This window comes from Vipera ursinii (assembly GCF_947247035.1).
Source record: "Vipera ursinii genome assembly, chromosome: 6".
Lineage (NCBI taxonomy): Eukaryota > Metazoa > Chordata > Lepidosauria > Squamata > Viperidae > Vipera > Vipera ursinii.
Window position 1 is genome coordinate 31629700 of NC_139515.1, and position 9298 is coordinate 31638997.

The following is a 9298-nucleotide window of genomic DNA, read 5'->3' on the forward strand; positions in this document are numbered from 1 at the left end:
TATTATTATTATTATTATTATTATTATTATTATTATTATTATTATTATTATTATTATTATTACAAATTACTTAGTGAAGAGCCAACAAAGGAGTGCTCACCAAACTGCTTGCGTTTGTTAACATAAGCTCTTTTTCTAACAGTTTTGCATACAAACCTTTAATCAAAACAACATAGCTATTTACAGTATAATCCGCAAAATTTCCTTAATTCCTTCTTCGTTTTAGGCAAAGATTGAATTACAATTCCTTCAATTCTCTTAGGTATTATTTTCTATCAGTGTGTCCTGCACACGGACATAAAAACATAAAAGAAACAAAACAAAAAAAGCAACTCCACAAAAAATAATAAACAAACTTAATGAGATCTTCTGAGTTACTGAAATAGTTTTATATCAAACTCTAGTATTGCTTTTAATATAAAGTTAGTCAAATTCCAATTTAATCAGATTCCATTCAGATGGAAGCAAATTCCCATTAAGTAGGTTAAAACATTTACAAATCTAAGCAAAACAATCCAGAGTCATTTCTTTTGATTGATGAATATATAGGTGTATTCAAGTTCTCATGTTTCATTTGTTTAAAAAAATAACCTTATTTCTTGTTCAACTAAAACTTCCTTTGTTCAACAACTACTGCCTCCTCTTTTGAGTAAAAAATTTGCAAGCTGAAACTGCAAAAGTGGGCATTAAATTTCACATCCACCCTGCCTTCCTCAGACCAAAATTCTAAGCAGAAAAAAAAAGTTAAAACAAGCAGCCCGCCCTTTTCCTTTCTGTCTCTCTCATTCTTAAAGCAACACAGCCAGAGAAAAAGGAGGCAGGAAAAAGAAGAAGAAATTACACAAACATTTCACCACCAACAAAATAATGTTCTCTCCTTCACATACATATTTTTCCACATCCTCATGCAAACACTTGCTATTGCCTTTCCATTTCATTTTTACAGCAACAAAAAATCTGCAGTTTACTGTTTCTTTCACAGGCTGGGTTGGGGAGAAACTCACACACACACATACACACAGGGTCACCATACCCACACATTTACTTCCATTCAAACTGCTTGAATCAAAATTCCATATACAGATATTTTCTTTCATGCTTTCTCCAGGCAAACCAATCACTATTGTGAGATTTAAAAACCCAAAATTTGATACTCAGAACTCAAAGACAAGTCTGGTTAACAAAAACAAAGATTTATTGAAAAGAAATTGAAAAGAACAAAGAAATTAATAAAGAAAGAAAAGACGTTTACAAACGTGGCCTCTTAGACCCTTCCCAAGTTGGATTGGGTTCGAAGAGCGCGCTGAGCAAGTTTCAAAGCAAGTATTTATACTTTCTTTTCTCGATACATGCCCCCCTTTTAAGAAACTTAAGCCAGTCTTTGAAGTCAAAAAGATCTTCTTTGAACCTTTACTTCCAAAAGACTCATTGTAACAACTTCCTTACATCCATCACTATACTATCTTGTTTTACTCACCTTCTTGAGGTGAGTACCCTTTTTAACATTTCAAAAGAGCTTTGTTGATTACCATGTGTGAATTCTCTGTCTAAGCAGGAAATAGATCTTAGTGTTACATTTGATACAATTCATTGTTGTTACATTTGGTGTTACATTTGGTACCATTTATAAAAGAATAACCTTTTTTCCCTTTAATTCCACCCTTTTTCTCTTCTACCTGAATTATTCTTTTATACTTTTAGGAATTCATCATTTCCTAATTTGTGTGGAAGCAAGTTATTGTATTCTGAATCTTCTTTCCCCAACCCTTGTTTTCCTACCTTCATTATTAACATTGTTTCTTTTTTCCCATTTTCAACTGAAGATGTTATTAAGGTCATACTTTTCATTGTTCGTCTTATTAGTATTTGTATGAGAGGAATCAAACATGGTAAAAACATAATAGCCAAGAATCCTAGTATTGCAAATTTTGCTAGTTCTTTCCAATTTGCAAACCACCCTCCAAACCAATTATTTACCCCATCTAAGGTCAACCCCTTCCAGGTTTGGACTGGGACATGAGCTAATTTTATCATTTTGTCTGTAATTTCCTTTACTACCATACCACTCTCATCTACTTCAATACAGCAATTGCTCAGATTAAATTTTCCACACACACCTCCTTCTTGAGCTAATAAGTAGTCTAAGGCTAACCGATTCTGCATAATGTAAGTTCGAGACTTTACACTTTCCTTAGCTAAATGCGTTAGAGTACTTACAGTGTCATTTGTAATTATTTCAAGCACTGCTTGTAGCCTAATTACCCTATTTAGAATATAGATGGGCTCTCTGGCACTTAAAGTGCCATCTTCCGCCCATGTAGCTGGTCCATAATAGTTGATGATCTTCTCTGGAGTCCAATCATCATCTTTCCAGGTTCCAATTTTCATATTGCTTGGTTGTATGGCTCTTTTCTTTCGGACTTTATCTGATAAATCATCATATACAGTTAGTCCCAGCTATTGTTTTTGTTCGATGGGAAGGAGGAAAAAACTTGGCTTTATTATTCCTAAGATACAAGATCCATACCACCCCTTGGGTAGATACCCATAGGCATATTTTCCACATATCCAATACATACCTTCCGGGGCTACCCAGTCCAGGGTGTCGTTTTCAGGATCTTTTAAATAAGCCATCTCAGTTATTTCACTTAATGTCTCTTTCTTTGATATTCCACTTCCTCCCCACCAACTGTCATTGTTCCATACAGCCAAGCAAATCATGTCTCCTACTGCGACTTTCCTATTCTTTCTTTGTCTCTCATAACATACTTTCCCTACTAAATTTGTGGTTAATGCCCATGTTCCCTCTTTTCCTTTTGTGAACTTGAGAGTTTTATTTTTCCACATTTCCACCACAATGTCATGTTTTAATTCTTGAGCCTCCCATGGCCATTGTTCTCCTATATTTGTTCCTCCACAAACAAAACAATTTCTTACTGTTAGAGTTTTAGCAATTTCTTCAGCCAATTGTACAAACATATTCACTGTTTTCTTAGGAAATTCAGGTAATTCTAATTTTTCGAATTCCTGATAATATGACCAAAAGATACTCTTGCGTATTGGTTTTATTTTAGTTGTTTCTATTTTTAATACTAGCCACCCCCACGGGTCTTTTCCGGTTCCATCTATTCCTATTCCAAAGTCCTTATATTGAATTCCTTTTTCTAATGACTGATTTATATGTATACACATTGGGTTACATTTTCCTTGAGTGCAATCAGTCCTGGTACTTCCAATACCAATATTCACTTCCTTTGGACCTATACTTCTCTCATTTGGGACCGTAGTAGTATACCAATAATCATAGCTTGGAGTAAAGGCAACAGGTATTACACTTGATATGTGCACTTTGTGAAATAAATACTTCCTTTCTTTTATATAATTTCTTTCCCACTCTAAGTTTTCACATCTCACCCCAAATGAGTTATGAGATCCTTGTCCATTATTAATAGCTTGGCAAGCATCAAAGCACACCCCCACACTAGTTCCGCCTCTGGTTTCATTATGGGCTATGTAACCTCGTCTGATTTGACTTAATGAGAACATCTGAATTGCACCTACCCCTCCCTTATAAGCATACACCCACATTTTTGCAGTTACTGGTCCTATTGCTTTTGGGTCATAACATTCTACTCCTATGTTGGTGTGACAACGCTTATATTGTGTGTCATTTTGAATGCAGTCTGTTAAGTTAGTTTGTAAACATTCAGGAATCATAGTATGGTATATCATTGTTTTCTCAATTTTCCCTTCCCTTTTTGTCATTTTTACACATTGCATACATGGTTCTAGTGGTTGGACAGGTTTTAAGAGTATAATAAGAAGAACTCCCAAGTACCACCCAGTAACGTTCCAATACATCCTCTATGCTCTTAATATCACACTCTATCTTACACCCCGTACATAAAATGCAATCAATATAATAGGAGCAACAACAACATCCACAAAGGCACTTACAAAACCAGCACCTCCTGGAGATATGGAGATATTGGATTTTTCCCAATCTTGGCTTTTCTCTGTGAGTGGAAGCATAAAAAAATGCAATGTTTAGTCCTTATGTCTCTTCACCCCTCCTTCTGTCAAGGTCCTTCGAAGCTTTAACTTCAGTGGATCTCCTTGGTGAGATTCCACCTTCCACCTCTCTGGGGCTGGCACGGGCCCTTTCACTCGGGAGTAATGAGTCCAACCTCTTTCAGATGTCCGGATGGCTGTTTCAGTAGTTAACAAGATGATGTAAGGTCCCTCCCAAGTTGGAGTTAGTTTTTCATCTTTCCAGGCTTTTATCAACACCCACTGCCCTGCTTTGTATCGGTGTACTGCAAAGTCCAAGGGTGGAGTTTGAGCAAGAATGCCTTTCTGTCGCAAGAGAGAAAAACATCTGGACAGTTCAAGTACATATTCTCTTATTATTTTATCTTTCAGTTCAACTCGTGGCTATCCCTCCTTCCCCATATAAGGTACTCCAAACATGAGTTCAAATGATGACAATCCAATATCTTTACGTGGTTGTGTTCATATCCTTAATAAGGCCAAGGGGAGGCATTTATTCCAGGGTAAATTTGTTTCCTCCATTAATTTAATCAAAATTTGTTTTAATTTTTGATTAGCATGTTCAGAAATCCCAGAACTACTGGGGTGCCAAGCTGTGTGATAATCCCATTTTATTCCCACGGCCTCATTAATTAATTTTACTACCCTTGCCGTAAAATGCGTCCCCTGGTCACTGTGTATTACTTCAGGAAGACCATACCTGGGTATTATGTTTTCTAACAATATTCTACCCGTGGTGCTAGCATTTGCATTCACACATGGAAAAGCTTCTACCCATCGAGTTAAATGATCCACTATGACAAGCAAAAACCTTATTTTTCCTGCTTTTGGTTATTCAGTATAGTCAATTTGAATTCGCTGAAAAGGTCGTATTGCCAACTCTCTTCCCCCCATTGGTTGTTTTCTTAGTGCTGCTTTATTTGTTTTTAGACAGACCATACATTTTCTAACCATTTGTAAGGCCAGGCTATATATCCCTTTACATACATATTTTCTGTGTATCAAATCTATTAAAGCCTGTGCCCCCCAGTGTGTCCCTTCATGTAACCTCTCAATCAGATTTCTCATGATAGGTTTGTTTAACATCTTTCTCCCATCTGGCAATATCCACTCCCCATCTGCATTTTGAACTATCCCCTCTTTTTCCATTTTTTCCTCCTCTTCCTTGGAAAACTTTGGTACCCTTTGTTCTTCTATTTCAGGTACCATTATGAAAACTTTTTCCTTTTCCATGAGTCCTGCTTCTTTAGCTCTTTCATCTGCTAAATTGTTGCCATAGACTTCAAATCTCTCTCCCTTTTGGTGTGCTTCTACATGTATTATGGCTAATGCCTGAGGTATAGTTATTAAATTTAAAATGTCAATGACTAACTCTTCCTTTGCTAATCTCTTCCCCTTACTATTCACCAATCCTCTTTCTTTCCATATTTTTCCAAAAGTGTGCGCTATTCCAAAAGTATACATAGAATCTGTGTATATGTTACCACCTTCCTTTCCCAGTTCCTTCAGAGCCATTTTTAATGCATATAATTCACAAGTCTGAGCAGACCACTGACTTGGTAATCTCTCGGCTAGCACAGTTTTCCATGTTTCCCCTTCAACTATGGCATAGGCACTTCTTCGCTCCCCCTCTATTACTCTGGAGCTTCCATCTATAAACAAAGTCCTTAATCCTCCTATTCGACTTTCTTTTAGATCATCCCTCACTTTGGTCTGATAATCAATTGCTTCTAGACAATCATGTTCTATTTCTTGTGAATCTCTCTCTCCACTTAGAAACTGAGCTGGGTTTACATTAGCTTCAGTCACGATCACTAAGCTTGGATCTTCTAATAAAATGCTTTCATATTTCATTAACCTAGAATTTGTCATCCACTTTTGAGCTTGCTGATTCAAAATATTCCTTACTTGGTGTGGACTACTCACCACAATTGCCCCTCCAAAACCTATCTTCCTGCTTTCTTGAACTAGCAAGGCAGTAGCTGCAATTGCTTGTACACAGACCGGCCACCCCTTTATTACTGGATCCATCAGTTTTGATAAAAATGCCACAGGTTTCTTCAGTCCTCCCCATTTCTGGGCTAGAACCCCTTTGGCTACTCCATTCTCTACAGCGACAAAAAGATGAAATGTTTTTTCTAAGTCTGGTAACGATAAAACAGGTGCCTTTTCTAATTTCTCCTTTAGTTCCTGAAATTTCCCTTTCTCTTCCTCCGACCATTGGATTTCCCATGGTTCGGAATCTATCAGTTTTGAGTACAATGGTTTAGTTGTTTCTGCATAATTTACAATCCATTGTCTACAATACCCTACTAATCCCAAAAATTTCCTAAGGGCTTTTTTATCCTTTGGCAGTGGTTGTGTTATTATTCCTTCTATTCTAGAGGGAGTAAGTTTTCTGCTGCCTTTACTTATCAAGTGCCCTAAATATTTCACTTCCCTTTCTACATACTGGAGTTTGTTTTTAGATACTCTCAACCCTTGAGATGCTAAATAATTTAGCAAGTCGTTAGTTCCTTTCTCTACATCCTGTTTCTTTTCCCCTGAGAGCAATAAGTCTGTTGTGACTCAGGGCCAGCCTGTGGTTTCGGCAGCTGGCTCAGATGTGTCGGATGACTCAGATGAGGGGGAGGAGGACCGTGTGGGAGACGAACCGGTTGATGATGGCATGGAGGCTTGGCAGAGTTCCCAGCCGGGGCCCTCTTCTCAGCTGCGTGAGCCCGATAGTGCGGAAGATGATGACCCACAGCTGGCCCTGTTCAAGGACGCCCGACGCAGGAGGCAGTCGAGCAGGAACAAACAAAGAAAGAATGTGGGACTCCTTGGGAGGAGGCACAGGGAGACCACGCCCTGAGCTCTCTATAAAAGGAGTGTTTGGGGAGGGGCTGGTTGCTGAAAGCAACTTTTCCGCTTGAGAAGACAAGCTCTTGTGTTTTTGTTAACTGCGTAATTAAATCTTGGCAGATGCCTTTTAGCCTTGGAAGCTCTCCAGTCTCTTCTTCCTAAATAGGGGTTTGCCTTTACAAGGCCAGAAGAGGGCTGGTTCAGAACAGTTTGCTTTCAGCCACCCACCCCTTATTACTACGATGGAGCAGCTTCTTGCCGAGAATGCCCAGCTCACCCAGCAACTCACTTTGCTGGCAGCTCAGGTGGCACAACTGCAAGCTCAGGTACATGCTGCACCCCCACCCAGGAGGAAATGTCAGATAGCTATGCCGGATAAATTTGCTGGTAAACCAGAACTGTTTCCTGCCTTCCTGGGACAATGCCAGCTTTATATCAGCGTGAGAGCAGCTGATTTCCCCACTGACCGAGATAAGGTGGGATTCATGTTGAGCCTTCTGTCGGGAGATGCAGCTCGTTGGGGCACGCCTCTGTTGGCACAGCCTAGCCCTTTGTTGGATAACTTTGGGGGGTTTTGTGACCATATGCGCCTCATGAACGAGGACCCGATTAAGGCGCAGACTGCCACCCGACGCCTGAAAGCTTTGAGGCAGGGTCAGCGCCCTCTACAGGCCTATATCAGCGATTTCCGGCTGCTTAGCCAGGATTCCGCCTGGAATGAGGCTGCGCTCGTGAATGCCTTTCAGGATGGCTTGTCAGAGGAGATGTTGGATGAGCTGGCCCGCGTGGACATTCCCTCAGACCTGAATGGGCTGATCCATCTTTGTCTGCGGATCGATGCCCGGCTGCAGCAGCGTAAGAGTCGCCGTGCCACCCCACAGACCCCTGCCGCCCCTGTTGTGCGTGAGCCCCCAGTCCAGAGGGAGGAGCCAATGGAGCTGGGTGCCGCCAGGTCCCGTCTATCGGTGATGGAAATGGACAGACGACGATCGGAGGGGTTGTGTTTTTACTGTGGGGACCCTGGACATTTGGCTGCTTCTTGCCCGAAGAAGCGTCAGCGGGCGTCAGTGACCAAGCCTGCCCCGAGAAAGTCCCCTGCTTTGCTATCGGGAAACGGCCCGAGCCCGATCTAGACGGTGTGAAAGATCGGGCGACCCACAACGACCACGCCGAGCGACGCCGTTCCGACGGTGCCTGTGAACCTCCACGGCATATGATTTTGGAGGCACGACTGATCCTTCCTGGCAAGCCAGAGGGGATTCCGGTCCATGCCTTAATTGACTCTGGGGCTACCACTAACTTTATGGATTCGGCCTTTGTGGCCAAATGGGCTGTTCCCCAGTGTCCAGTGGATCCGCCCATGCTTGTGGAGACCATCGATGGTCGAGTGCTCCTGTCCGGGCCTATCACGGCCGCCACGCAACCCGTGTGTATGGCCATCAGTACCCATGTGGAGGCCATTCAGTTTTACGTCACTTTGGATCTGCAGCAGGACAATTGGGTGGACTATTTGGCCATAGCCGAGTTTGCCTTTAACAACTCGCAGCACACCTCCACGCAGATGACACCGTTCTTGGCCAACGTGGGTTATCACCCCCGGTTTTTCCCCCTTTCTCCCGTGGACTCATCGGAGCCGGCAGCGAACGAATTTATGGCGGAGTTACAGGCGATCCATTGGTTGGTGCGACGGCAGCTGGAGAAGGCCAAGGCCGACTACAAGAGGTTCGCCGATCGGTCGAGAAGGGATACGCCTCCACTATCGGTGGGGGATCGGGTCTGGCTGTCCACCAGGAACCTACCATCCACTCGGCCGGCGAGGAAGCTGGACCACCGTTACCTTGGACCGTTCCCAGTCGAGGCCGTCATCAATCCGGTCGCCTATCGTTTAACTCTGCCACGTTCCCTGCGCGTGCACCCCGTCTTCCATCGGTCCTTGTTGGTCCCCGAACAACCGGCCTGTCCACTTCGCCAAGCGGAACCTCCCCCATCAGGAACTCGTGATGGAGGCAGCACCCCCGAGTACGAGGTCGCCAGCATCAGGGATTCCCGCTGGCTGAAAGGTCGCTTCCAGTACCTAATCGAGTGGAAAGGGTACGGGCCGGAGAACTTCACATGGGAAGACGCGACCGCCGTTCATGCCCCTGCGTTGGTGACTGCGTTTCACGAACAGTTCCCATCCCGACCGCATCCGGATCGGCAGACCCGGGGGAAGGGCCCTGCGGTGCGGGATAGTGTTGTGACTCAGGGCCAGCCTGTGGTTTTGGCAGCCGGCTCAGATGTGTCGGATGACTCAGATGAGGGGGAGGAGGACCGTGTGGGAGACGAACCGGTTGATGATGGCGTGGAGGCTTGGCAGAGTTCCCAGCCGGGGCCCTCTTCTCAGCTGCGTGAGCCCGATAATGCG